This window comes from Podarcis erhardii (assembly GCF_964252035.2).
Source record: "Podarcis erhardii genome assembly, chromosome: 4".
Taxonomy (NCBI): domain Eukaryota; kingdom Metazoa; phylum Chordata; class Lepidosauria; order Squamata; family Lacertidae; genus Podarcis; species Podarcis erhardii.
The window spans coordinates 5,701,507-5,729,427 of NC_138508.1; the positions used below are offsets into that span (position 1 = coordinate 5,701,507).

General features: G+C 48.6%; 1 protein-coding gene and 1 long non-coding RNA gene across 6 annotated transcripts in view; both read right to left on the bottom strand.

Moving 5' to 3' along the window:
• The window catches only part of PDE2A (phosphodiesterase 2A), a 386,253-nt gene that overhangs the window by 150,788 nt on the left and 207,544 nt on the right, over positions 1–27,921 (bottom strand). The window lies entirely within an intron of this gene.
• On the bottom strand, positions 8,804–16,810 carry LOC309341348. Its single transcript, XR_014156246.1, has 2 exons — positions 15,743–16,810; positions 8,804–9,101 (listed from the first exon to the last, which is right to left on the bottom strand). It is a non-coding gene; the product is annotated as an uncharacterized lncRNA (long non-coding RNA).

Below are 27,921 nucleotides of genomic sequence, written 5' to 3' on the forward strand. Positions count from 1 at the left end.
TGAAGAATCATGGATGTCTCCCCCTCCTGCTGTGACAAGCTCCATGCCTCCCTGGTCTCCCAGAACAAGGTGAGGCATGAAAAGGGCAGAGGAGAGGTTGGCTTCACACAGGCACAGTCTCCGAATGCTTGGGAAAAGCCGTGGGGAGGAAGGGACTTAGATGGCTGGGAGGAGATGGGGACATTCAGTCTTGGCAACTTATTTTCATGGAGGAAGTCCACCAGGAATGAGCTGCTGTGCTCATTAGGACTGACACTCAACCAAGGCTGTGAAAAAAATTGGTAATAAAGATTTAATTCTAACTTTCATGGTGTGATTTACTGTTGGCTCGCTCCCAACACCCAGCATCCTGTTCTTTTAGTGGCCAAACAGATGCCCATCATGGGAAACCCAAAAGCAAGACTTGGTTTCCAGTAACTGGTATAGAGCAGCATTGCTTCCATTGACTGTGGAGGGCAGAGCGGAGCCATCAGAAAGGGGTGAGTGTGTGTCAGAGAATGTGCGCACGCATGCTGGTCCATGATAGTGGCTGAGAGAGGTACGGAGACCGAATGTGTGCCATGAACTTGTGAACCTCTAGGGGTGTAAGGAGGCTCCATCCTGTCCTGGGTTCAGCACCATCAGCGCTGCTTCCATTCAGCTCCACTTCAGCTTCCACTAAAACCTGCATCATTCATCTCACTAAATGAGCATCATGGAATACGAATTTCCATGGGAAAGGAAACTTCAAAAACAATGCAGAAAACAGTGTGTAATTTTGCAGACTGATAAAAGAAAGGCAACAAACCCCTCTCCTGTTCGCCTGTGTGAGTTTCATTCATGACCTCGGACACAGATGCGAACTGCAGCCATCAGTTAGCCACTGTGGGAAGTTTGGCTAGATGGGCGACTGGCCTTATCATAGGAAATCATAAAATTATAGAGTTAGAAGGGACCCTGAGAATCATTTTGTCCACACCCCCCCCCCTGCAACGCAGGAATGTGCAGATCAAACCTGCAACCTTGGCGTTATCAGCCGCCCATTCTAACCCAAACTGACCAGCTATTATGTTCTCTCTTTACTACCTTCCCCCCTCCCCACATGAGGGAGAGAAAGGAAAGAACTCCCGGAAATATTTGCATCACTGGCTGCAAATATTTCAAGGAGCTGCAAACACTTGCTTTGTGCCAAACCTGCAGAGTCCGCGGAAATCTGCCCGAAATTCAGAGAGTTGCCCTGGATCACTTGGGGACACTGCTGGGGGTCAGCAGCTCCCCAAACACACCAGCACGCCAGCCCTGCTGGTCTGGGCCCATTCTCAAGTGCCTTGCCAGGGGCTCGCATACACTGATAAAGGTGTGCCCATATGTCTCATGCGCACTCCTTGAGATTGTTATTGATGGAGCCATTTAGGAGATTAGAGAAGGGAGAGGAGGGGAATCACGTCCTCCGAGTGGGTGGCAAGGCCATGGCAGCAGCAGCGGGTGGGGAGGGCGCTTCCGCAGCGACGCCTACCCCATTGACAGCAAGGTGACAGCAATACTAACAATGACAGTCTCCTGGCTAGCCTGGATGGGGCAGCGAATGAAAGGCAGCGCTCTTCCTTTCATAACCTCCTATCTGATCTCTTCTCCAAAGGGTGGCGTTGATGGCGGCGGGTGATGCTCGGCGCCAAATAAGAGGACACAATAGCAGCCTTATCGCGGACAAGATAGGGCCCTGCTTTCATTAGGAGGGACACAATGCGGGAACATGCGTCCACTTGGGGAGGGGAGGGAAACCACCCACCCGTTTCAATAGAGAATGTGCTGCATTTTCAGAGCATCCATGTCGGGTTAATGGGAGCAGATGGAGAAGCAGAGAGGAGACAGGAATCATCAGTTAAGAAGGAAAGAGCCTAAGAAGGGCCTGCCGGATCAGGCCATTGGCCCATTGAAACCAGCACCCTGTTCTCACAGGGGCCAACCAAATGCCTGAGAGAACCCTGAAAGCAGGATTCGAACACAAGAGCTGTTATGTAGTGAAGTTTCACCCTGGGCCAGCAGGGGGATACTGTATATAGTTTTCCCTCAGGTCTGTAGATAGTTTTCACTCAGGTCCACGTCAGTTATTTTAGGCGGGAACTCTGGGCTGTTGTTGCTACAATGTTGACAGCCGGCTGCCTATAAAAGCAGGCCGGCTGAGCTGTTTGCAGTTAGTTCTATTCCAGCTTACAAAATAAAGAGCTACTTGGAGAAATCGCTGTGTCGTCTGCTATGTCAACCCACAACTTAACAAGAGCCATCTCCAGCCCCTGTGGGATTCAGCATTGCTGCCTCCAACCATGGAAGCAGTGTGCAGCCAGCTTGGCTTCTCGCCATCAATAGGCTTCTCCACTGTGCTGGGCCCGGGGGTAACCCGAGCAACGCAGTCCAGGTCCGGTCCTGAATCCAAGGGTTACGCAAGGAGTCAGTCCGACAGGGCCAAGGCAGGAAACCAGGCACGGTCAGGCACAGGATCTCAGGCAGGATCCTGCATACAGCAATGTTGCTCCTGCAACCTGGGGCGGGGTTCAGCAGCCTTTTATCTTTGTTGGGGTAGTGGCCGGTCCTGATCTCCCAGCGACTCACCTCCCTGTCTCACCCAAAGGCGAGCACTCCTCCTGCAAGTACTCAGGTCTCTCCTTCTTTCCGACCTGAGTCTCTGCAGCTTGGGAGACGTCAGTGGGTTACCAGACCCAGAGGCCGCCTCAGCCTCCCCTGGCCCAACCGGTAGTGGAGCAGCTGTAAGTGATGGCCCAGCTGGAGGCAACAAGGTCATCCCCGCATCTGGAGCCAGGGCAGGCTCAGGCCCCTGACTCGGCCCAGCTGGTGCTTGTCGCAGGGGAACCTGTGCAGACTGGGGCTCTTCAGAATCAGGCCCTGGACTAGTTTCAGCTGCCGCCTGAGGCAAAGGGTTCGGTGCGGACTGAGACTCCCCTGGCTCCAAGTCCAAGCCCGAGTCCCAGGCCATCGCATCCTCCAGGAATTTGTTTATTCCTCTTTTAAAGTAATCTAAGTTGGTGACCTTGACTGCCTCCTGTGGGAGGGAGTTCCACAGTTTCTCTGCACTGTGTGAAGAACAACTTTATTTCGCCTGTCCTTGATCTTCCAGCATTCAACTTCACGGGATGTCTGCAATTTCTAGGGACAGCCCTCTCCTTCATGAATTTGTCAAATCCTCTTTTAAAACAATCCAGACTGCTCAAACTGCTGGTCCTTGCCTTCAAAGACATCAAAGCCTTTCAATCTGAATGCCTTCACACGGGGCTGCCAATACATCAATATATTCTTTGGAGGTGCTCCTGCTGTCTCAGGTGAGGTGGTGCAAATGAGACCTGCGGCCTTCTGAGTAACAGGCCAAAACTGCACGGGTTGGACTAGATGACCCTCGGGGTCCCAACTCTACAATTCTATGAAAAAACAACATTTTAATTTTCCCAGGCCTTTTATCACTAACCCTTGATAACACAGCTAGGGTGGGTCACAGGCCTGATCGATCAGGCTCTTCTTAGGTTTTTAAATTCATTCTTAGGTTCTTAAATTCATTCATTCATTCATTCATTCATTCATTCCCTGGCTGCTAGTCAACTGATTCTCCACCTTGGCCAATTATGCCCGGCTATTGCTATGCGATCCCTTCTGCTTACCTGTCTCTCCCTGCTAATTTTAAAAAAGAGCACACACTTTCAATGCTCCTTGAAAAATCACCCTTCCCCAAGCTGGTGCCCTCCATCTGTTTTGGACCACCTCTAGCGTCAGCCATAGTTCATCCAAAACAGATGGTGGGCACCAGCTTGGGGAAGGCTGGCTGAGATTGTGACGCTTGCGGGTTAACTTGATAAGTCCTTGACATCCGACAATCCAATCAGCCTTCATCAGCCTGTCTTTCTGCTCCCTGCCAGCTTCTCAATCAAGGAGAATAGCAGGAGACGCCGGAGGGCAAAGGAGGAAGGGAATGACTCAACCGCACCCCTAGACGTCAAGTAAGACAAGCAACGCCAGGGCTGGAAGCAGGCAGCGCATAGATGCTCCACCATAGCATCACACCCTGGTGTTTTGTTTGAGCCAGTCCAGACTGTCTACCTCCCCCTGCTCCCAATCCTGAACATAAGAACGATCATAAGAACTGAAGGAGAGTCTGCTGGATCAGGCCCAGAATCATAGAATTGTAGAGATGGAAGGCCATTGGTCCTCTAGCCCAACTGGAGAAAACGGCAATTCAGATTCTCCTCAGATTGACATCCAATTGCAGAGTTGGAAGGGACACCCAGGATCATCTAGTCCAACCCCCTGCAATGCAGGAATTTCAGCTAAAACATCCAGATGGCTACCCAACCTCTGCTTTAAAACCTCCAAGGGAGTAGAGTCCACTGCCTCCTAAGGGAGTCTGTTCCCTTGTCAAACAGCTCTTACTTGCAGAAAGTTTTTCCAGATGTAATTAGTTTTGTAACTTGAAGCCATGGGTTCGAGTCCTACCCTCCAGAGCAGCAGAAAACAAGCTTGTTCCCTCTTCCATGGGATAGGCCTTCAGATATTTGAAGATGGCTATCGTATCTCCTCTCAGCCTCCTCTTTTCCAGGTTAAACAGACCCAGCTCCTTCAACCGTTCCTCATTAGGCTTGCCTTCCAGACCCTTGATCGTCTTGGTTGCCCTTCTCTGCACACCTTCCAGCTTGTCAACATCCTTCTTAAATTGGACACACTATTCCAGCTGTCTGACCGAGAGAGAATATGAAAGCCCTTGAGATATCTGTAGGTAGCTGAGATCACCTTGCCAACAAAAGTCCATATAGTTAAAGCTCTGGTTTTCCCATTAGTGATGTATGGAAGTGAGAACTGGACCATAAAGAAGGCTGATCGCCGAAGAATGGATGCTTTTGAATTCTGGTGCTGGAGGAGACTCTTGAGAGTCCCATGGACTGCAAGAAGATCAAACCGATCCATTCTGAGGGAAATCAGCCCTGAGTGCTCACTGGAAGGACAGATCCTGAAGCTGAGGCTCCAATACTTTGGCCACCTCATGAGAAGAGAAGACTCCCTGGAAAAGACCCTGATGTTGGGAAAGATGGAGAGCACAAGGAGAAGGGGACGACAGAGGATGAGATGGTGGGACAGTGTTATCAAAGCTACCAGCATGAGCTTGACCAAACTGCGGCAGTGGAAGACAGAAGTGCCTGGCGTGCTCTGGTCCAGGGGGTCACAAAGAGTCGGACATGACTAAACGACTAAACAACAAGCTGAGCTGTTTTGGGACCCCTCCATATTTGGGGGAGGGGGCCCACCCCCCCCCCACATACAGGACTCAGGGTGCTTCAGCATGCATTTCAGCAACTGGCTTCCTCCCAACAGCAGGGTGTGGGGTGCTTCGACCTGGGGTGCAAAATGGTGCCCAGCTTTCTCCCTACTGTGGCGCACTCTGGGGGGGGCACGGGGGGCTTGGCGTGTGGCACAGGGCATGTGGCTGCCTTCTCCCAACCACACCAATCATGTCACAAGCACTTTGTGCACATGTGTGGGCAGTGATCGACAAGAGGCAGTCAAGTCCAACATTCCTTGTAATGCTAGAGAAGACATGTGTGGGAATGTTTGGTCCAGCCAGTCGAAACTTCCTGTTCCTCCTGGCTGGAGCATCCTTCCTTTCGCATGTGATAGAAGGTGGGCATGACCTAACCTGTTCAGGTAACAAAAGGACGAGTCACGCAGCACACCTCCCTCTTTTTGACTTCCTTCTTCGTTTGACCAGCTTCTAGCTAGGACTGCTCTGCCAGATCTCAGCTAGCAGAAGCACTGGGATTACTCCCCCATATGGGGTAGATCCACATGTACATATTTTTAACTAAGTCTGCCTTCAGGAATCCAGCTGTGAACTGATGTGAGTACACTTCTTTTATTGGCTTTGAATAAGATTGTGGCATCTTTATTCTTTTGAGAGGGATTCAAGGGAACTTACCAGGAACGTACAGTTCAGTCTGAGACAGTGTGAGGCTCACACGAGCCTGCAACCAGCTATCAGTTGTGCATATAAAAGGGGGGATGTGACTCTGCTACATAAAGGAACTTTCTAGCGCAAGTTAGGAAGGATATTAAGAAACAATATATCCTCTCCTGCCACCCTGAACATTTCCACAAAGTGATGTCACAAGAGCTCATTGCATGCCTGCAACATTGGACCTCCTCAATCTTTGGCTCAAAGTGGCTTGCCATCATTATGATTGGAAACTGGTCCTTAGGGGTTTGAGGATTAAGGATGAACCCAGTTCCCCAGCCTGTGTTATGAAACTTCTCTCTCGACTTTTGAGTCCTCCATCTGCCTGTCTCTACATGTTGACGTACCTGATGGAGAGCAGCCCAGCCCACCTGCTTTCTGTCTCCGCTGTCTGCCTGATTAGAACTGGCTCTCTTCAAGGCTGGCAAGGCTGACATGCAGCCACCAGCCAAAGCTAATTCCTTGCAGCTACTCCTTGCCAAAACTTTGAGTGATTACAGTTGACTGCTCCTCAAGTTGCACATATCACTATTAAGCCGGCCGTCCATCTGCAGCCTCCTGAGCCCAGCGGTGAGATGATTCTTAGCACTCTCTCTTGCGCGCTTTCCTGGACTTAAATCTGGTGTAGAAGTGTGGTTAAATCACCTCCCTGTTGGCAGGACGGAGGAAGGCAAATAGTTTGCCAAGCGCTCGCAAATGGTGCACGTCAAACACTTAGCAAATGAGCGCCTGTGATCTCGTGCGATGAGCGTGGACAGCTCTCCATCGACTGGGCTCTTTTCTCCAGCCAGCAAAAGCGCAAGCAAAGTGCTACCAATGAGTCGACAGGGTGCAAGCAAAACGCTGTCCCCTCGCATGACTCGGCAGGTGACAAAACCGTCTCCCGTCAGTCAGCAGAGTTTGAGAGAATGATCTCCATCTGCAGCAACCTTCATAAATGTCACAATCCAAGCAGTGAAAAGACCTGAACGGTATCAAGGAAACATACAGGCACACACAAAGAAACACGAACAGTTTCGCAATTGCAGAATGTTTGGGAGTGGTCAGTCTGGATGGGATCTAGGTCCCCTTATAACAAACCTTCAATCCTCTACCTGCGAGGATGGAGTGTATATGAGGAAGCCTTTCAAATTGCTCCCTTTGTTGAGGTATGGTCTTAGCTCAAGGTGGCACATAATAATAATAATAATAATAATAATAATAATAATAATAATAATTTATTTATACCCCACCCATCTGGCTGGGTTTCCACAGCCACTCTGGGCGGCTCCCAACAAAATATTAAAATACAATAATTCATCAAACATTAAGAGCTTCCCTAAACAGGCCTGCCTTCAGATGTCTTTTAAAAGTCTGGTACTGTAGTTGTTTTCCTCTTTGACATCTGGTAGGAGAGCGTTCCACAGAGTGGGTGCCACTACTGAGAAGGCCCTCTGCCTGGTTCCCTGTAACTTGGCTTCTTGCAGTGAGGGAACTGCCAGAAGGCCCTCGGAGCTGGACCGCAGTGTACTGGCGGTTGAGGGCTTTAAAGGTCAGCACCAACACTTTGAATTGTGCTTGGAAACGTACTGGGAGCCAGTGTAGGTCTTTCAAGACCGGTGTTATGTGGTCTCGGCGGCAGCTCCCAGTCACCAGTCTAGCTGCTGCATTCTGGATTAGTTGTAGTTTCCGGTTCACCTTCAAATGTAGCCCCACATAGAGCGCATTGCAGTAGTCTAAGCGGGAGATAACCAGAGCATGCGCCACTCTGGCGAGACAGTCCACGGGCAGGGAGGGTCTCATCCTGCGTACCAGATGGAGCTGGTAAACAGCTGCCCTGGACACAGAGTTGACCTGCGCCTCCATGGACAGCTGTGAGTCCAAAATGACTCTGAGGCTGCACACCTGGTCCTTCAAGGGCACAGTTACCCCATTCAGGACCAGGGAGTCCCCCACACCCAGGTCTTTTCCTCCTCTTTAATTGTCACAACAACCCTGTGAGGTAGGTTAAGCTTAGAGGCAGTGATTGACCCCAAAGGTTGAGTGAGGATTTAAATCCAGGTTTCCCAGGTCTGACACACTAACCACATTGGCTCATCTGAACCACCACCCTCATTTACAGGCTTCTTTTCAGTTGAAGGAAAGGGCAAAGGGGTTAGACAAGTGGTTTGCAAACTTTTGGGGGCTACAGCCCCCCATTGAAAGAAAAATAAATACATTTCCTTCCTCTTGAACTAATGCATGTGCTACACGAGGGCACTGTTTGTCTAACTCAGTGGTGTCCAAACTTTTTTCAAAGAGGGCCAGATTTGATGAAGTGAAGGGCCGTGAGGGCTGACCAAAGGGTTAACCAAAGTTAACCTTTTTTTAGGACTAAGTTGCTGAGGTTTTAGGATTTTACCCCAGGAAATAAACTGCCACAGGGGCTGGATTAAACCAACCAGTGGACTGGATTAACCCCCCCCCCATGGACTTTGGACATGCCTGGTCTAACTTGCTTGTAGCGTCTTCATCAAGGTTACCTCCGCCCCTAAAAGCTGAGTCATGTTTTGGTTTTTCTCTCTCCCAACTTGTTGAGACAAGATGTCTGTTATTTCTCTCTTTCATCTCTACTCAACCTGTGAATGCCTCCTGCATGAATAAGGCCTTTGAGCCCCAGAAACTGCAAGTGATCATTTCAATCCAATTCACCAAGCTGCAAGCTCTCCTAACATCCCATTCATTCCATTAACTCATCCCCAGCGCCCCCTTACCCTACCCTATAAAAACCATTGTTCAGAAGAGCGGGTTGCAAGACCCACTAAGGAAGATAGGAATGAAAACAAATGTCAAAACAGCAACAATTACTTATACATTTATTCAAAACCAAATTAAAACTATCTAGTTTAATTCATTAAAGAAAACAGATGGATTGGATGCAGTGGTATCAGTGAAAGTCATTTGCACTTCTAGCTCTCTGCAAGAATCTTGGTTCTCCTATCTGCATCCTGTGGTAGGGCCACTGGCTCTGAATGACAACATGCACCAGTGCGCTAATATGGCGTTCTCTGGCCCGCTTTCATTCCTCAACATCATGCCTTCTGTCATTCCAAACCGAGATCACACCTTCCTCCTCGCCAGCTCCATCATTCACACCCTTCAAGGTTTGACAGGAGAAAACAGACAGTGTTTTGCATCCACTACGAATTTACAGTATGGCAGGGAGCGAGCCGCTTCTCTATTAGTCTGGGGGTGGGTGGTGGGGGGTAGGGACAGATTGCTGTTATTTCAGCACGTGTCTTCAAAGGCAAGCTACAATGATGTGCATCTTTTAAGAACATAGGAAGGGCCCGCTGGATCAGGCCAATGGCCTACCTAGTCCAGCATCCTGTCTTCACAGTGGCCGACCAAATGCCTGGGAGAAAACTGCAAGCAGGATTCGAACCCAAGAGCAACTCTCCCCTCCTGTGGCAACTGGTATTCAGAAGAAGAGTTGCTCTTGGGTTCGAATTCTGCTTGCAGGTCCCCCCCCCCGAGTCATCTGGTTGGGCCACTGTGAGAACAGGATGCTGGACTCGCTGGGCCATTGGCCTGATCCAGCAAAGGCTCTTCTTGTGCTCAAAAGCCTTCTGTGTCCTCTCAGCCAAAGGGAACCAGACCCTGCCTAACGCCACCCTTGCAAATTCCTATCGCGTGGAGAAATGGCGAAACATGCAACAATATCTGCGTACCATCGGCTGTGGTGAGGACTGCAGGGCCTGCTCCCTTCCAAGGCCTTTTCCAGGCCCTCAGACGCCCAGCTACAAAAGGACTCCTGGGGCAATGCCTAGAGAGTGGGGCTGGACTCATTTGGAACAAACTCTTGGGGAAGTCCGGGGTTCTTCTGCTATTGCCTCCCTGTTCCAAGTGTCTAATGTGGCTTAAGTTACAGATAGGTAGCCGTGTTGGTCTGCCATAGTCAAAACAAAATAAAAAAAATCCTTCCAGTAGCACCTTAAAGACCAACTAAGTTAGTTCTTGGTATGAGCTTTCGTGTGCATGCACACTCTGAGTGTATCTGAAGAAGTGTGCATGCACACAAAAGCTCATACCAAGAACTAACTTAGTTGGTCTTTAAGGTGCTACTGGAAGGAATTTTTTTATTTTGTTTTAATGTGGCTTAAAACGTCCTTAAGCAGTCGGTGGCATTTTAAGCACCTCACAGGGGCCAACCAAATGCCTGTGAGAAAACTACAAGCAGGATTCGAACACAAGACCCTCTCCCCTCCTGTGGTTTTCAGCAACTGGTGTTCAGAAACATTGCGGCCTCTTCAGAGGTGAAGCAACCTGCTCCAGTACCTGGAGCGGCGCTCGTCCCAGAGGGCGTGGCGTGCGTCCCGGAGGGTGCCGCCGATCAGGGGTCAGTGTCAATTACTTCCTCCTGTGGCAGGGAGTTCCATAGTTTAACCATTTGCTTTCTTTTATCTGCCCTGAGTCTTCCAAAATGCAGGTGCACGGGCTGTCCACGAGTTCTACTGCTACAAGAGAAACTTCTCTCCAGCCTCTCTCTCTAGGCCACGCATTTTAGTCCCTTCTAGCATGTGCCCTGTTACTCGCCTTTTCTCTAACCTGAGAAGTCTCGAATGCTGCAACCTTTCCTTGACCAAGTGTATTGCATGTTGCAACAGATACACAATGTGGGGAACATTAATGGCACAAAAATGGAGCAAGACGAACTGCCGACGAAAGAAGAACGGAGGGTGAAGTTGATGGACTATGCAGAACTGGATAAATTGACAGGAAGGATTCGAGACCTGTGGGATCAGAGATTCTTAGAAGACTGGAGTAAATATATGAATTATCTGAAAAGTAATTGTGATGAACAGATTGCGCTAGCAGGACTGCAAGAAATTTTGCAGTGGCGTAGCGTGGGTTGTCAGCACCCGGGGCAAGGCAAGTAATTTGCACCCCCTAACCCGTGGATTTGCGCCCCCTAACCCTAACCCCCAGATGTTGCGCCTGGTGCGGCCGGCCCCCCCTGCACCCCCCACGCTACGCCACTGAAGTTTTGTAAGGTGGATTATTTGGAATATTGCAAGAAAGACTACGAAGAGAATTATTAGTTAAGGACAATGAAATGTAATAGGAAAATAAGAAATGCAGAATAAGTGATAAAGAACGGAAAATCATCAGAGGTGTTGACGGAAGTCAAAAATATTGTATAAGATGTGAAGATGACTGTTGGAACTGATATGTTAAAAAAAATCAATAAAAATGTATATATAGATATTTTAAAAGATCCATAATGGGGGGAGGCTCCTGCATGGATTGATGATGCACAAAGCACAAGTCTCCCCACATTATGGATCTTTGAAACAGATCCATAATGTGGGGAGACTTGTGTGTTGTGCACGTTCAATCCATGCGGGAGCCCCCCCTCCAGGGAGGAAAGCCCCTTCCCCTGCACACAGAGGGGGGGAGCTCTTCTCACCTGACGGATCACTCTCTCCATCCCTCAAACATCAGATTCAGATGCTGCCTCCGTGCGAGAGCTTGTCTGTGAGCCGGGTACACGGAGAGCCACGTGTTCGGGGTCACGGAAAGGCCACGGCAAAATGCCACTAAAATGCAGCGCTGATCACTACCAGAAAGGTTCCCTGCTGCCGGCACCTTTCTTAAAAGGCACTTCCAAGTGAGCGAAGCCGTCGGTTAGCAAGGGAAATGTTACTCCACAGCAGGAAAGCAGCGACAGCAAGCTGTCAGCCCGATCGTCAAGGTTCCCAACAGCTCTCAAAAGTGCATACCCTCAAATGTTTCTCCAGTTAATATAGGGACAGCCTATTCAGTTGTTGTTGTTGTTGTTGTTGTTGTTGTTGTTGTTGTTGTTGTTGTTGTTGTTGTTGTTAATACTCTGCCCTCTGGGTTGCCCAACATACAGTCATACCTCATGTTACGTTTGCTTCTTGTTATGTTTTTTCAGGTTGCTTCCCGCGGCAACCCGGAAGTACCAGAAAGGGTTACTTCCGGGTTTCACCACTCGCGCATGCACACTAGCACCAAATCACGCCGTGCACCTGCGCAGATCCAGCGCTTCAGGTTGCGAGCTTTGCACATTGTGAACGGGCCTCCTGGACGGATCCCATTCGCAACCAGAGGTGCCACTGTACAGTCGTACCTTGGATCTCGAATGCCTTGGCTCCCGAAAAAATCGGCTCCCAAATGACTGAAACCTGGAAGTGACTGTTCTGGTTTTTGAACATTCCTTTGGAAGGTGAGCGTCCGGCAGGGCTTCCGCAGCTTCCGATTGGCTGCAGGAGCTTCATGCAGCCAATCAGAAGCTGTGCTTTGGTTTCCAAAGGTTTTGGAAGTCAAACAGACTTCCGGAATAAATTCCATTTGACTTCCAAGGTCTGACTGTATATAAAAACATAATAAACATTAAGCATTTAAAAAGCTGTTTGACAGTGGGACAGATTCCCTCGGGAGGTGATGGACTCGCCTTCCTTGGAGGTTGTTAAGCAGAGGTTGGGTGGCCATCTGTCTGGATGCTTTAGCTGAGATTCCTGCATTGCAGGGGGGTGGCCTAGATAACCCTCAGGGTCCTTTCCAATTCTACAATTCCCTGGCAGGGAGAGACATTTTGCGGTTCACCTCCAGTGCCCAAATGTCTTGGGTTGGCCCTGATGGTCCCCATATATTTGCTGCCCCCCCTTTCAGGTTTGCAGTTTCACAGGGAGTATGAAATCCTTGAATGCCTTTTTAACCTTTTCTCTAAATGATGCCAGAAACCTGGGAAGGCGATTTGCCAGCATCTTGACTCCGGCACCCGCTGAGAGGCAAAATAGAAAGAAAGAAGGAAGCTTAATTCTTTGTTTTCAAACTTCTGTAACTACTTTCATCATCACCATTAATCATGTGTTGCTTCCACAGAATTTTCAGCCTGCACAAAAGCGATTTGCCAACCTCCTCTCCGACACCCTCAGAACGCAACTCCTTGACAAGTTTCATTAAGTTTCCTATTTTACAGATGAGGAACTGAGAATTGTAAAAACAGAGACATGGAAGGGACTCGTCAGGAGAGCCTGACTGCTGCATCAGGCCAGTGGCCCACTGAGACCAACACCCTCTTCTCAAAGTGACCAACCACATGCCCGAAAGCGAAACCTGCAATCAGGATTCGAACACAACTCTCCCCTCTGGTGGTTTCCAGCAACTGGAATCACGAGGTGGGAATGTGGGGATAAATTCAAGTCAGTTCACATTTAAAGATCAACCTGCCTAATTCACCCTTCCTGAAATAAAATGCAAACTGAAAGACAGACGCCCTTTGAAATTCGCCCTTTTCTGAATTTTGCAGCGCAGTCCTGTAGCTGAGTAATGTGCACAAAAATGCATATACTTGGGGAACTGTGGTGCAGTGGTTAGAGTGCTGGACTAGGACCTGGGCAAACAGGATTCGGATCCCACTCAGCTATGAGGCCCACTGGGTGGTCTTCTTTCAGCCTAGCCTACCCCACAGGGCTGGTGTGAGGATAAATGTGGAGAGAGGCAGAAGAACGACACTTTGAGTTCCTTGGGTGTGAAAGGTGGGATATAACTATGAATAATAAAAATAAATCAAGTGTGTGGTAAAAAATGCATATGCTGGTGAAAAAGTAACATACCAAAATATTAGGGGAAATTGCATACCAAAATGTGTCTACTAGAAATCTGTACCAAAATGCTAGTGTTTTGTTTTTTAAAAATGTATTTTGTGTTTTTATATTGTGATTTTATGTTGCGACTACCCTGAGACCTGCGGTTATAGGGTGGCATACAATTTAAATACATGCGTACATTTTCATGAGGACTAGCAGCCCACAGTATAGTTAAAGCTCTGGTTTCCCCAGTAGTGATGTATGGAAGTGAGAGCTGGACCATCAAGAAGGCTGATCACCGAAGAATGGATGCTTTTGAATTCTGGTGCTGGAGGAGACTCTTGAGAGTCCCATGGACTGCAAGAAGATCAAACCGATCCATTCTGAAGGAAATCAGCCATGAGTGCTCACTGGAAGAACAGATCCTGAAGCTGAGGCTCCAATACTTTGGCCACCTCATGAGAAGAGAAGACTCCCTGGAAAAGACCCTGATGTTGGGAAAGATGGAGGGCACAAGGAGAAGGGGACGACGGAGGACGAGATGGCTGGACAGTGTTCTCGAAGCTACCGGCATGAGTTTGACCAAACTGCGGGAGGCAGTGGAAGACAGGAGTGCCTGGCGTGCTCTGGTCCAGGGGGTCACGAAGAGTCGGACACGACTAAACGACTAAACAACAGCAGCAGCAGCCCACAGATGATGCGGAAATGTAGAGGACTGAACTTAACACTGGGGAAATGGGAAACTGGGAGAGCTAAAAACAGATGGATCCACCATCCTTAGAATCAGAGGTTGCATGGTTGAAATGCTTGCTAAAATAGGTGGTCAGTGCCCCCGTTCCCCCCTCCCGCACGATCAGCCCACATCATTCATGTCACTGGCTGCCACACCCAAAAACATCAAACAACACCTGTGAAGCAAACATGTCCTGTGATGACCCACAGATATGGGCCACAGGATTGTCACTAAAGGTAAAAAAGGTTTAAAAAGTAAAGGATCCCTGGATCCCAACAATGACTATGGAGTTGTGGCACTATTCTTGCTTTCAGGCCGAGGGAACTGGCGTTTGTCCACAGACATCTTTCAGGGTCATGTGGCCAGCAGGACTAAACCGCTTCTGGCGCAATGGAACACCATGACAGAAACCAAAGCGCACAGAAACGCCATTTACCTTCCTGCCACAGTGGTACCTATTTATCTACTTGCACCGGTGTGCTTTTGAACTGCTAGGCTGGCAGAAGCTGGGACAGAGTAATGGGAGCTCACCCCATCGTGGGAATTCGAACCACCAACCTTCCGATCGGCAAGCCCAAGAGGCTCAGTGGTTTAGACCACAGTGCCACCCGCGTCCCTTAGGGCTGTCACTAGCCCTCGCTGATCCCAGCTATGGTAGTCAGCTGGGCCACTGAGTCGTCTCAAGGGAAAATATTGCTGAATTACCAGCCAGGAGTCGTCCTTTGCAAAGCTCAGCTCCGGAGCACCCGGAGCAGCGCACATGTCGTGCACCTGGGGGCGGGGCGATCACACCCGGGGGGATTTTGTTGCCCCCCCAGATGACCCCTGGGGTGGCCCGCCCCAGCCCCCCCACCCCCCCCACTCCCCCTTCCTACACCCCTGGAAAAGCTTGTCTTTGCCATCCCTTCTTTTCTTTACTTTTTTGGTATGCCATCTTCCCACAGTTAAAACAATGCTCAAGGCAGCTTACAATATGAAAAGACTTACATACAGTGGTGCCCCGCAAGACGAATGCCTCGCAAGATGAAAAACCCGCTAGACGAAAGGGTTTTCCATTTTTCGAGGCGCTTCGCAAGACGAATTTCCCTATGGGCTTGCTTCGCAAGACGAAAACGTCTTGTGAGTCTTGCGATTTTTTTCGCTTTTTTCTCCCTTTTTCTAAGCCGCTAAGCCGCTAATAGCCGCTAATAGCGCTAATCCGCTAAGCCGCTAATAGGGATGCTTCGCAAGACGAAAAAACCGCTAGACGAAGAGACTCGCGGAACGGATTATTTTCGTCTTGTGAGGCACCACTGTAAATGCAAATATAGCAAAGTAGTCATAAAAATGAATAAAACTCATTGAAAACCACATAACCCAACTGAACAATTTCCACATAAAAAGAAAGACACAAAAAGTTAATATCAGTAACAGCAGCAAAAACTCCCGACCAAACTTCCCCCACAATACCCCAGTTCTTGCTGGGCAGGCGCTGTCGCCACAGTCCTAATGAGCCCTGCCAGGCCCTGCCCCAGGCCAAGAGAAACAGTTGCTTTCTCCCCTCCGAAATATCACTGCCCCTTCCACCTTCTCACTGAAGGTCCGGTAGAGTTTCTGTTGCCACGGTGTGATGCCGGTCGCCTAGCAACATCCCGACGAAATTAGTTCTGGAACTATTTATGGGAGGAACAATACTCCTGGCCACCTCGGTTTGGGTGGGTGTGCCTGGGAGGCGGGTGCGAGTGGTGGAAGGTGCTAGGGATCGTTAGGAAAGGAATCGAAAAATATAAGCGCTGGGATCATAATCCTGCCACTCGGATCTCTGGCGTGGCAGCATTTGGAGACAGGTGTACCCCTCTGTTTGCCTCACCTTAGAAAGGTGGGGAAGGTTTGGGAAAGGGTGACCAAAATGATCAAGGCAATGGAGAGAAAACTTGCAGCATTTGGGATGTTTTAGTAATGCGGGAAGCAAAATGATAGGAGTTCATAAAACCATGGAGAAAGCAGATTGAGAAAAGCGGTCCCCCCCCCAACATTATAACTGGTGGAAGCTGAATGTTGGAAGAGTCAGCACAAATAGAATAAAGGACACAGTTAACTGTGGAACTCACTGCCACAGGAGGTAGTGGTACCCACCAAGCTAGATGGCTTTAAAAGAGGACTGTACAGTTGGGAGGGACCACAATCTGGTCCAGCCCCCCTTGCAAAGCAGGAATCTCAGCTAAAGCATCTATGACAGAGACCATCCGACTTCTGCTTAAAAGCCTCCAAGGAAGGAGAGTCCACCATCTCCTGAGGGAGACTGTTTCACTGTCAAACAAAGCCACTTCCACCCTGCAAAGGAGGTGGAGTTGTGGGCTTCACGGCCTCACCACGTGCGCGGCAGCTGGAGCCCAGCCCCTGCGAGATTGGGGGAATCCCCGGCTGCGTCACCCGCAATTGGCTAGCTCTGGGGGCGTGGCCTGCCCTATTTAAAGCAGGCGCAGCTGGGAATCTCCCTCTTTTGCCGCCTACCAGCTGTTCCTGCTTTTCCCACCCTCCCGCCCTCTAAGGTTCTCGTTCCTTGACCTTGCTATGGACTTCGGTTGGTCGCCGTTGAGGGGCCTGGTAGGAATTTTTCCACTTGGCAAATTGGCACCAGCCACTTGGTTTTCGACTACCTCATAGCAAATCGTCACAACTTTCTGGTTATTGGCGGTTAGGCATTGGAATAGTTCTGTAGATGGAAAGAGGGGAGGTAGCGCCATCACCTGCCCCACATATTGAAGGGTGGTCCGGTAAAGGATTCTGGGGGGCGTGGCCCTGTCCGAAGGCATGCCCCCTATCACACACCTAAGACACGCCCCCTATCGGTGACCCCCAGGGGAGTTCCTAGTTGATGTGCATCAGAAGGACTCCCTCTACTGGTGGTTAACCCTTCCCGGACTTCAAGAGGATGGGCTGAAGTCAGATATAGTCGGTTAGGACCAATGCCTAAGTCAATACTTGTAACCAATAAAGTTGTGGCCTTTTTTAGACCATTAACCTTAATAATTGTTTCATGTGTCTTTATTTCCACTGGGGGGGGGCGGGAACTTGCCACGCAACTCTTAGTGTCAGAAGGGTTTTCCTGATGTTTAGTCAGAATCTCCTTCCTTCTGACTTGAAGCCATGGGTTCGAGTCCTACCCTCCAGAGCAGAAGATGACTATTGATGGCTCCTAGTCATGATGGCTCTGCTCTGCCTCCACAGTCAGAGGCGGCGATGTTTCTGAATGCCAGCTGCTGGAAACCGCAGGACGGCTCTTGTGTTCGAATCCTGGTTGCGAGTTTCTCATAATGGGTTGGCCCCTGTGAGAACAGGATGCTGGACTGGAGAGGCCACTGGCTCTTTTGAGGTTCTCATGTGGAATGAAGTCCCCTTGTCTCATGCAATACTCCTCTCCTTCTTGACGGAAAGCTTTGCCACCGAAAATGAACTCCTTTGCTCTCGCATACTGCCAGCCAGCTGCTGCTACTGTTGCTGCTGTTGCTCCCAGCCACCACCTGACGGAAAGTGTATCTGATCTACCCTGTCAGCTCTTTGAAATGAAGTGTCCCGCACTGCCGTGAATTGAAAGGAAACATGAAAACGGCAACTCCCAAAGGGAAGCGATGAGGAAACAAAGCCCTGAGACATGCCTGTCAACAGCCGGTTCTTGCAAAAAAGGCTGTGAACAGAGAAGATCCACTGGCGTCAAGAGGCCAAGCCTGCGGGGACCGGGGGACAGGAGAACCAGCCAAGGGGATTCTTCTGGATCTGACCCCATCACTGTCGACTCAGCCAGCCACAATGGCTAGGAGGGCCTTTTCCCAGTTCCAGCTAGTACACAAGCTACAACCCCTTTTGGATGAAGATGTCCTGGTCGTTGTACACCAAAGAATCACAGAACTGTAGAGTTGGAAGGGACCCCAGGGGTCATCTAGTCCAACCCCCTGCAACCCAGGAATGCATGCTCTGGAAACGTCCAGGCTGAACTACCGCAATGCGCTGTGCGTGGGACCACCTTTGAAGATGACTCAGAAATTTGGTCCTAAATGGAGCAGCCAGGTTGCTGCCTGGGGTTCTGTGTTGATCTCACACAACCCCTGTTGTTTTTTTTAAGGTTGTACCCGTTGCCAGCTCATTTTCAGGCCCAATTCAAGGTGCACATATTGGTATCGAAAGCCCTAAACCAGGAGTCAGCAAAAAATTTTTAGCAGGGGGCCGGTCCACTGTCCCTCAGACCTTGACTATATTTTGGGAAAAAAATAATGAACGAATTCCTATGCCCCACAAGTAACCCAGAGATGCATTTTAAATAAAAGGACACATTCTACTTGTGTAAAAACACGCTGATTCCCGGACCATCCTTGGGCTGGATTGAGAAGGTGATTGGGCCGGATCCTGCCCCCAGGCCTTAGTTTGCCTACCCATGCCCTAAACGACCCAGGCCCCAAATATCTGAAAGCCCACCTCCTTCCCTATAGATGACTGTTTCTCAACCTTGCATCCTCAGCTGTTGTTGGACTACAAATCCCATCATCCCTGACTGCTTGTTCTGCTAGCAAGGGATGTTGGGAGTTGTAGCCCGATGACAGCTGGGAAACCAAGTTTGAGAAACACTGCTAGACCCTCTCAGGTGCTGAGATTGGCAGAGGGTGGCCTCTTGGTAGTTCTTCCACCCTTAGAGACTTAGGGGGGCATCCCAAGAGGGGGGGCATTCTCTGTGGCAGCCCCTGTGGACCTCCTTCCCCATGGAGTTCTCCACCAGGAAGACTAGATGACTCTCAGGGTCCTCTTCTATAGTCTTCTATAGTCTTTATAGCCCTATACAGCCTAGGACCCTCGTACCTACGGGACCGCCTCTCCTGGTATGTCCCACGGAGGACCTTATGGTCTTCAAACAAAAACATCTTGGAGATCCCGGGCCACAGGGGGGTTAGGCTGGCCTCAACCAGAGCCAGGGCCTTTTCAGCTGTGGCCCCGATCGGGTGGAACGCTCTGTCATGAGACTAGGGCCCTGCGGGACTTGACATCTTTCTGCAGGGCCTGCAAGACAGAGCTGTTCCACCAGGCCTTTGGCCAAGGCACAGTCTGACCCCCTCCTTCGGTAATCCTCATAGAACTCTAGCCCAATGGTTGCCATTAATTTGATTCTGAACTGATTTTAGAATGTATTTCAATTAACTGATTGTGATTTTAAGAAAACTGTGTTATTTTTACTGTTGTTATCCGCTTTGAGCCCGGCTTCGGCTGGGGAGGGCAGGATATAAATAAAATGTTATGATGATGATGATGATGAAGAAGAAGAAGAAGAAGAAGAAGAAGAAGAAGAAGAAGAAGAAGAAAAAGAAGAAAAAGAAGAAGAAGCACACAACTGGGGGTGCAGTGCAAGTCAGGCCCAGCCTGAGACTTCCATCCCCCTGCCCCACAGAGGAGGAGGAAAGGATTAGCACATCCTCTGGCCCAGGAACCTTCTGAGGTCCAGCAAGTAGTAGGACCACCAAGCATACTCTAAGATTATTTGGTGAAACAGCTGCACAAGGAAGTTCCTCTGCCAGCTTTGCTGACCCAGCTCTGGTCCGATGATGGGTCCAGACCTCTAGCAGGGAATCTCCCAGCTCATTTGGCCATGTGTGTGTGTGTGTTTGTGGCAGGAGTCCTGAAGAACATGCAATCCGGCCTCTCTCTCTCTCTCTCCAAGGCAGCCTCCCTACTGATTTCCTGATTCAATGCCATTTTCTTGACCCACGGACCATTAAATTGAAAGAACATGAGAAGCATCACCCAGCCTTGCTTTTAATGGAGAGGGGACCCCCCCCCCCTTGCTCCCCAGGAATACCATTATTATGTTTCTTTTCTTTTTCTGGCAGTTGAAGCTTTGCACGTTGATACGAAAAAGCTATTTTTTCACAAATGGAAGGAAGACCTACAAAGAGCAACTACAGCAAGTTCTGGGACAGAACAAGCCAAATTTTATTAAGTTGTCGCCTCATACGCCAGCCAGGAAGTCAAAGAATCATAGACGTGTAGAGCTGGAAGGGACCTCCAGGGGTCATCTAGTCGAACCCCCTGCAATGCAGGAATCTCAAGCATCCATGACAGAGGGCCGACCAACCTCTGCTTAAAAGCCTCCAAGGAAGGAGGCTCCACAACCTTCGGCGGGAGTCCATTCCACTGTCAAACAGTTCTTACCATATTCCCCCCCCCTTTTTTATTATTTTTATTTATACTTTTCAAGTTTATACATTTCACTAATTTTACAATCCTTCTGACATTTCAAAAACTGGCTTCCTTCCCCCTCTTTCTGCGGTTCCTTACATTTATTTTTAACATCTTCTGCATATTCAAATTAACTTAATTTGCCCATTTATTCATCTTCTTTAAATATATACTCTTATGAAACTGCAGGTTATTGCAATAGTCCTGCCAATGTTTTTATCTCTTTACCATTTATCTGCAAATATTCAATAAACCATTTCCTTTCTTTTATTTTTTTAAAAAATGTTATCTTGATTTCTTATTCTTCTGATAAGTTTTACCATTTCTGCATATTCCATAGGTTTTTGTATCCGTTCTTCCTTTGCTGGGGCTTCTGCTTCTTTCCATTTTGTGGCATGTAACGTTCTTGCTGCTGTATACATGAATAAATCTCTATACAATTTAGGTAGTTCTGTCCCTATAATTCCCAAAATTCTCTTCTTCCTTTCTCTTACAGTATTGCACAGTATGGCTTATGAACATGGTTGTACATGGGGCAGGGACTTTTCCTACTTGCTTCAAGGTAAAGGGACCCCTGACCATTAGGTCCAGTTGTGTCCGACTCTGGGGTTGCGGCGCTCATCTTGCTTTACTGGCCGAGGGAGCCGGCATACAGCTTCCGGGTCATGTGGTCAGCATGACTAAGCCGCTTCTGGCGAACCAGAGCAGCGCACGGAAACGCCGTTTACCTTCCCGCCGGAGTGGTACCTATTTATCTACTTGCACTGGCGTGCTTTCGAACTGCTAGGTTGGCAGGAGCTGGGACCGAGCAACGGGAGCTCACCTTGTCACGGGGATTCAACCGCCAACCCAAGAAGCTTAGTGGTTTAGACCACAGCGCCACCCGCGTCCCATAGAATTGTATAAAATGCCCACAGCACAGGGTGTTTTTATGGGGCAATGCCTCAGAAAGCATTGAAGATGCTTATTTTACCTAAAAAGTTGAGCATCATTTAAATGCAGAGCTTCTCTGCGCGTTTTTTCCCAAGACACCTGTGTGAAAACGGGATAGGATGCTTTAGCACCGGTGAAACGAAAAGAGAGGCTGCTCAGTCCGTCGCTGGTGACAAGTGCAGTCCCAGACATGAAGGCATCCTTGCAAGGCAAGGGCCAGAGTCAATCCACACCTCAGCTCATCTGACAAAGAGGAGAGACTCAGAATTAATCAGTGGCTGCCAGTCAAACGGGAGGGCTCCCTGCATTATTGCCACTGCGGCAGGCCACATAATCTGATGCCATCCCAGCAGTGTAATAGCAGAGAGTGTCAGTGTCACTTCCCTCCGACACCTCTGAAGGGCCGAGACGGAGGAGTTCAGCTGCCAGTTATGGAATGCGACACACTGAGCCAACAGCGTGACGCGGCAGCTAAAAAAGCCAATGCAATTCTGGGCTGCATCAATAGGAGTATAGCATCTAGATCAAGGGAAGTAATAGTGCCACTGTATTCTGCTCTGGTCAGACCTCACCTGGAGTACTGTGTCCAGTTCTGGGCACCACAGTTCAAGAAGGACACTGACAAACTGGAACGTGTCCAGAGGAGGGCAACCAAAATGGTCAAAGGCCTGGAAACGATGCCTTATGAGGAACGGCTAAGGGAGCTGGGCATGTTTAGCCTGGAGAAGAGGAGGTTAAGGGGTGATATGATAGCCATGTTCAAATATATAAAAGGATGTCACATAGAGGAGGGAGAAAGGTTGTTTTCTGCTGCTCCAGAGAAGCGGACACGGAGCAATGGTTCCAAACTACAAGAAAGAAGATTCCACCTAAACATGAGGAAGAACTTCCTGACAGTAAGAGCTGTTCGACAGTGAAATTTGCTGCCAAGGAGTGTGGTGGAGTCTCCTTCTTTGGAGGTCTTTAAGCAGAGGCTTGACAACCATATGTCAGGAGTGCTCTGATGGTGTTTCCTGCTTGGCAGGGGGTTGGACTCGATGGCCCTTGTGGTCTCTTCCAACTCTATGATTCTATGATTCTGTGATCTCACCCACCCCACCCCCTCCCACCGGCATGTGTCACTCAGGAAATGACATCTCCTGCTCTGTTTGCTGATGAAAGGAGGCAGGCGGATGATGCAGGCAAGGTGGAACTCCCATCCACAAGTGCGCCAAGCCCAACTCACAGGTGGCAGAGTTGCAAGGGGCCCCCAAAGCTCATCTAGCCCAAGGCGGAAATCACAGCTCATGCAAATCCAGATGCGCTGCTCCTTCCTTTCAGTTGAGAAATCACCAACTTCCAGAGAGGAGTCAAGGAATGTACCGATTTTTTTCCATGTATAAGGGGGACTCATGTTTAAGAAAATGGGGGGAAGATGGCTCAGAGTTGTTGAGGTTTTGGGGGGAGATTGCTGAAAATTGCTCGCCTGCACGCAGCGCAAAAGCTGCCTCACGCCTGCCCCCTCGCTGGCAGAAGCTGCCAATCGCCCACCCAATTGCTGCAGTGTCAGCCAATCAACGCCAGCCCATGACGCAACAACCAACAACACGCCCAATAGCTGCTGACAGCCGTGGCAGCGATCAATCAAATGTCCACCCTATGCACTATCCATGTATAAGACGACCCCCACTTTTTAGCATGATTTTGGAAGACAAAATCCTAGTCTTCTACAGTGGTACCTTGGGTTAAGAACTTAATTCGTTCTGGAGGTCCGTTCTTAACCTGAAACTGTTCTTAACCTGAGGTACCACTTTAACTAATGGGGCCTCCTGCTGCGCCGCGACCACTTGATTTCTGTTCTCATACTGAAGCAAAGTTCTTAACCCAAGGTACTATTTCTGGGTTAGCGGATTCTGTAACCTGAAGCATCTGTAACCTGAAGCGTATGTAACCCGAGGTACCACTGTACACGGAAAAGTACGGTACATTATTCATTCATTCATTCATTCATTCATTCATTCATACCCCGCCCATCTGGCTGGGTTTCACTCATCTGACTGGCTTCCATCAAAATATTAAAAATACAATAAAACACCAAACATTAAAAACCTTCCCTAAACAGGGCTGCCTTCAGATGTCTTCTAAAAGTCAGACAGTTGTTTCTTTTCTTGACATCTGGTGGGAGGGCGTTCCACAGGGCAGGCGCCACCACTGAGAAGGCCTTCTGCCTGGTCTCCTGTAACCTCGCTTTTTTCAGTGAGGAAACTGCCAAAAGGCCCTCGGAGCTGGACCTCAGGGTCTGGGTATTAGTTTGATACCACCCCCTCAAATTGCACCATTAATAGACTGTGCTAAGTGACAGGGGAAGCCAATTCTTCACTGGGGATGAGCAAATCTGCTTATTTTGGTTTTTCTCAGTTTTTCATCTTTCCAGGCTTAAACTCAGTTCACTGACCAATTCAGTTTGTTTGTTTTAAATTAGCATGAAAATTTCACCAGCATTTTCCTGCGAATTTCTCCTAATGCTGAGGTTCCCAACGTGGGGGCACACAGCCCACTGGGGAGGGCGGCAATTTTATTTTTAAGGGGGGCAATTTGAGAATGAGTTAGACCAAGTTGAAGACCTTTTAGGCTTCCTCCACATGAATAGGAGTTCGCTTTTTGAATAATAAGAATTATATGTCACAAGGAGGGGGCATCAGGATTTTAGAGATGCTGAGCTGGGGCTTGGCCAAAAAAAAGGTTGGAGAACCAATTTCCTAATGTAATGCATTTGTGTGCAATTTTGCCTAAGCAACACATTTTTTGGACAGCAAGATCCCCTAATACGATGCATTTTTTCTATATGCTCCACAATCAATGCGTTTTTATCTACACTTTGTCCCAGGAGATGCATGTTTGCCTGCATTTTTTGAATGGAGAAACCCATATATATGGAAAGAGCAAAACCATTTTTGTGTTTCTGGCTGTCAATCTCTGCTTGCAACGTTTGGCCAGTTAGCAGGCTTGCTTCAGAACTAAAAGCAGAGAATTGCCTCCAGGCTGCCCAACTTTCCTTCTAAGAGAAGTTGTTCGTCAAGAAAACATGCACATAAGTCTTATTCCCTCGGCAAAAAGTATCAATACCAAAGGGCTTGTCCCTGCTTTCGCTTGTGCCATGCCTAGAAAGTGAAGGTCTGAGCCGTTTTCGCCTTGCTCTGCTCCTTTCCAAGGGAAAACCCGCTCCTTAGTGATAGATTGAAAAAATGCAGGAAGAACCAATGCACAAATATAAGATGCATGGGGAGATCTGGCTTACTAGTAATACACGTGAAAAGGATCTGGGAATCTTAGTAGACCACAAGCTTAACGCAAAAAAAAAGCTAACACTATTCTAGGCTGCCTCAACAGAAGGCTAGTGTCCAGATCAAAGGAAGGAATAGCCCCACTATTCTGCCTTGGTCAGCCCACACCTGGAGTCCCGTGTCGAATTCTGGGTGCCACAATTGAAGAAGGATGTTGACAAGCTGGAAGGTGGGCAGAGGAGAGCAACCAAGATGATCAAGGGTCTGGAAGGCAAGCCTGATGAGGAATGGTTGAAGGAGCTGAGTATATTTCCCCTGGAAAAGAAGAGGCTGAGAGGAGATATGATAGCCACCCTCAAATATCTCAAGGGCTGTCATATGGAAGAGGGAGCATGCTTGTTTTCTCCTGCTCTGGAGGGTAGGACTCGAAGCCATGGCTTCAAGAAAGGCAATTCAGACTAAACATCAGGAAGAACTTCCTGACAGTAAGAGCTGTTTGACAGTGGACCAGTCTCCCTCAGAAGGTGGTGGGCTCTCCTTCTTGGAGGCTTTTAAGCAGAGCCGGATTGAGGTTTGATGAGGCCCTAAGCTACTGAAGGTAATGGGCCCCTTTATATGTCCAGCTGTCCTTTGTCAACAACAAACATTTTTTGTGTTTTTTTGTGTTGAATATATGCTAGATGGTAATTTATGGGCCTAATAGGTATCTAAAGCCATTTGCATATGCAGAATGTAGGTACCCTATATGTAGAAATGAGCAAACCAGTGATATTTGAGGGAGCAGGCTAGCAGGCGGGGCCCATGACTTACATCCTAGGAGCCTACACAACACAAAACACTGTTGCTGTATGTAGGTTTTACTTTATTTGTTTTTTATCTTATATTTTGGAAATGTACATCCAGTTTCTTTTCCTTTAAATTTTTGGGGGGTCCCCAAGAGAGTGGGGCCCTAAGCTATAGCTTGTTTAGCTTACACGTAAATCCGGCACTGGTTTTAAGTGGAGGTCATCTGTCATGGATGATTGAGTTGCCATGCAGGGCATGGACAAGATGACTCTTGAGGTCCCTTCCAACACTTTTTTAATTCTACGTTCTCAGGTCTATTGCAGCTCACTCTGCTGAGGTTTTTGCATTGCAGAGGGCTGGACTAGGAGTAGCTAATCCTTGGGGTCCATTCCAACGCTACATTTCTATGATTCTATAAAATGTCAATATGAGGAAAACCTGAATTGCTGTTTGCTCTGATTGAGCACTAAAGAGCAGTTTCTCCTGGGAGAAAAGAGGGCATGCGGATAAACCCCAAGTTGCACTTTAGCCGGGGACTGCCTCGGTTTCCCCAGTGGGGGAGAATCGATCCTTGGCCATTTGGAAAGTACACAGGTTAACTAATCACCACCAAAGCAATTTCAGGTGCTTGGCTGGCAGAGGCTGGATAAACCGACTTGGACGCAGATGATGTTTTTCCTCGCCGCTTTCGATTCAGCTGTCAGAATGAAACGTTCAAATCTTTGAAGGGCTCCCGGAAAATATGCCAGGTAGGAGGAAATGCTTTGCAAAAGGAGGTGGAATAAGGTGCAGCGATTGCAGTTTTTTAAAAAAATGAAAATTGGAGAGCCATGGTATTTAAACACACGCAGAGAGAGAGAGAGAGAAACACACATTGTGGCTGCTATTTGCAAAGCCTTGGTGCGATGCAACTTGACCTCTATTAAGCATCTATTCAAATTCCTCCAGGAAGCCAAAAGAAAGGTGAGCACTTTGCTTCTGATAGAAGGCTGAGTAATCTCCCTTCTCCCACCTGGGCCTCTCTCCAGAAGTGCTCGCAAAAGCCAAGGGACAAAGCCAGAAAGAAAGAATAGCCCATCTATCACTCCTGCCTCCTCTCCAGTGAGTTTGTCGGAAACTTCCACTCTGTTGCAAACTCGGCGTCTCAAAGGAAGGGCTAAGCAGAGCCACAGTTAACCAGGCTGCTTCACTGCAGCAGCCAACTCCCTTTTCGGGTTACCCAGAGAGACGGTATTTGTGCTCCTTGAACTGGCAGAGGCCAGCCTCGGTTGTCCATGCTCGGCTGCACTACTGCAATGTGCTCCCTGTGGGGCTGCCCTTGGAGACAGTCTAGAGCAGTGGATCCCAAAACAGGCAGTGGGGTTACCTGGGGAGATGCTAAGGGGCAAGGAAGCAGCAGGAGGGCACTGGAGCCCCCCCCCCCAGTTGATCACATATACAATTAAAGCTCTGGTTTTCCCAGTAGTGATGTATGGAAGTGAGAGCTGGACCATAAAGAAGGCTGATCGCCGAAGAATTGATGCTTTTGAACTGTGGTGCTGGAGGAGACTCTTGAGAGTCCCATGGACTGCAAGAAGATCAAACCTCTCCATTCTTAAGGAAATTAGCCCTGAGTGCTCACTGGAAGGACAGATCCTGAAGCTGAGGCTCCAATACTTTGGCCACCTCATGAGAAGAGAAGACTGCCTGGAAAAGACCCTGAGGTTGGGAAAGATGGAGGGCACAAGGAGAAGGGGACGACAGAGGACGAGATGGTTGGACGGTGTTCTCGAAGCTACCAGCATGAGTTTGACCAAACTGTGGGAGGCAGTGGAAGACAGGGGTGCCTGGCGTGCTCTGGTCCAGGGGGTCACAAAGAGTCAGACACGACTAAACAACTAAACAACAACAACAGTTGACCAGGCTAGTTCCTAGAACAAAACATCTCCATTACTTCGTATTTAACATTTTCCTGCTCTTATCACTTTGAAAGCTATTGCTTTTTCTTTTTCTTTGTATTTACAAATTGTCACAAGATGGCCAATTATTGTTCTTCTTATTAAACCGTACATCTGCGTCAGGGGACAGTTTGTGCATATTTGGTAAGCAGTTATGTATGTATAAACATGTTATGCTAGAAATTTCCTTCACCCTTATGTTTGCGTTAGTAGCAATGCGTATAAATACTTTTCACACGATATTCTTAGCTGTGCGTTCTTTTTTTAGCTACAGGGTTAGGCCAGAGCACATATTTTTGTTTGCATGTATTTATTTTTGCATAAACGTGCAGTTAATTGTTACCGCTTTGAATTTAATGGTGTTGTTGTCTTCATTAGCCGGTCATGCAAACTGCTGTTCTGCATAATGCTTTCCATAGGGTGGGGTGCATTAGGGATGAGTTTATGGAAAGAAAGCGAGGGGTTGCCCCCCCCAAAAAAAAGAGTTTGGGGAATGCTGATCTTGAGG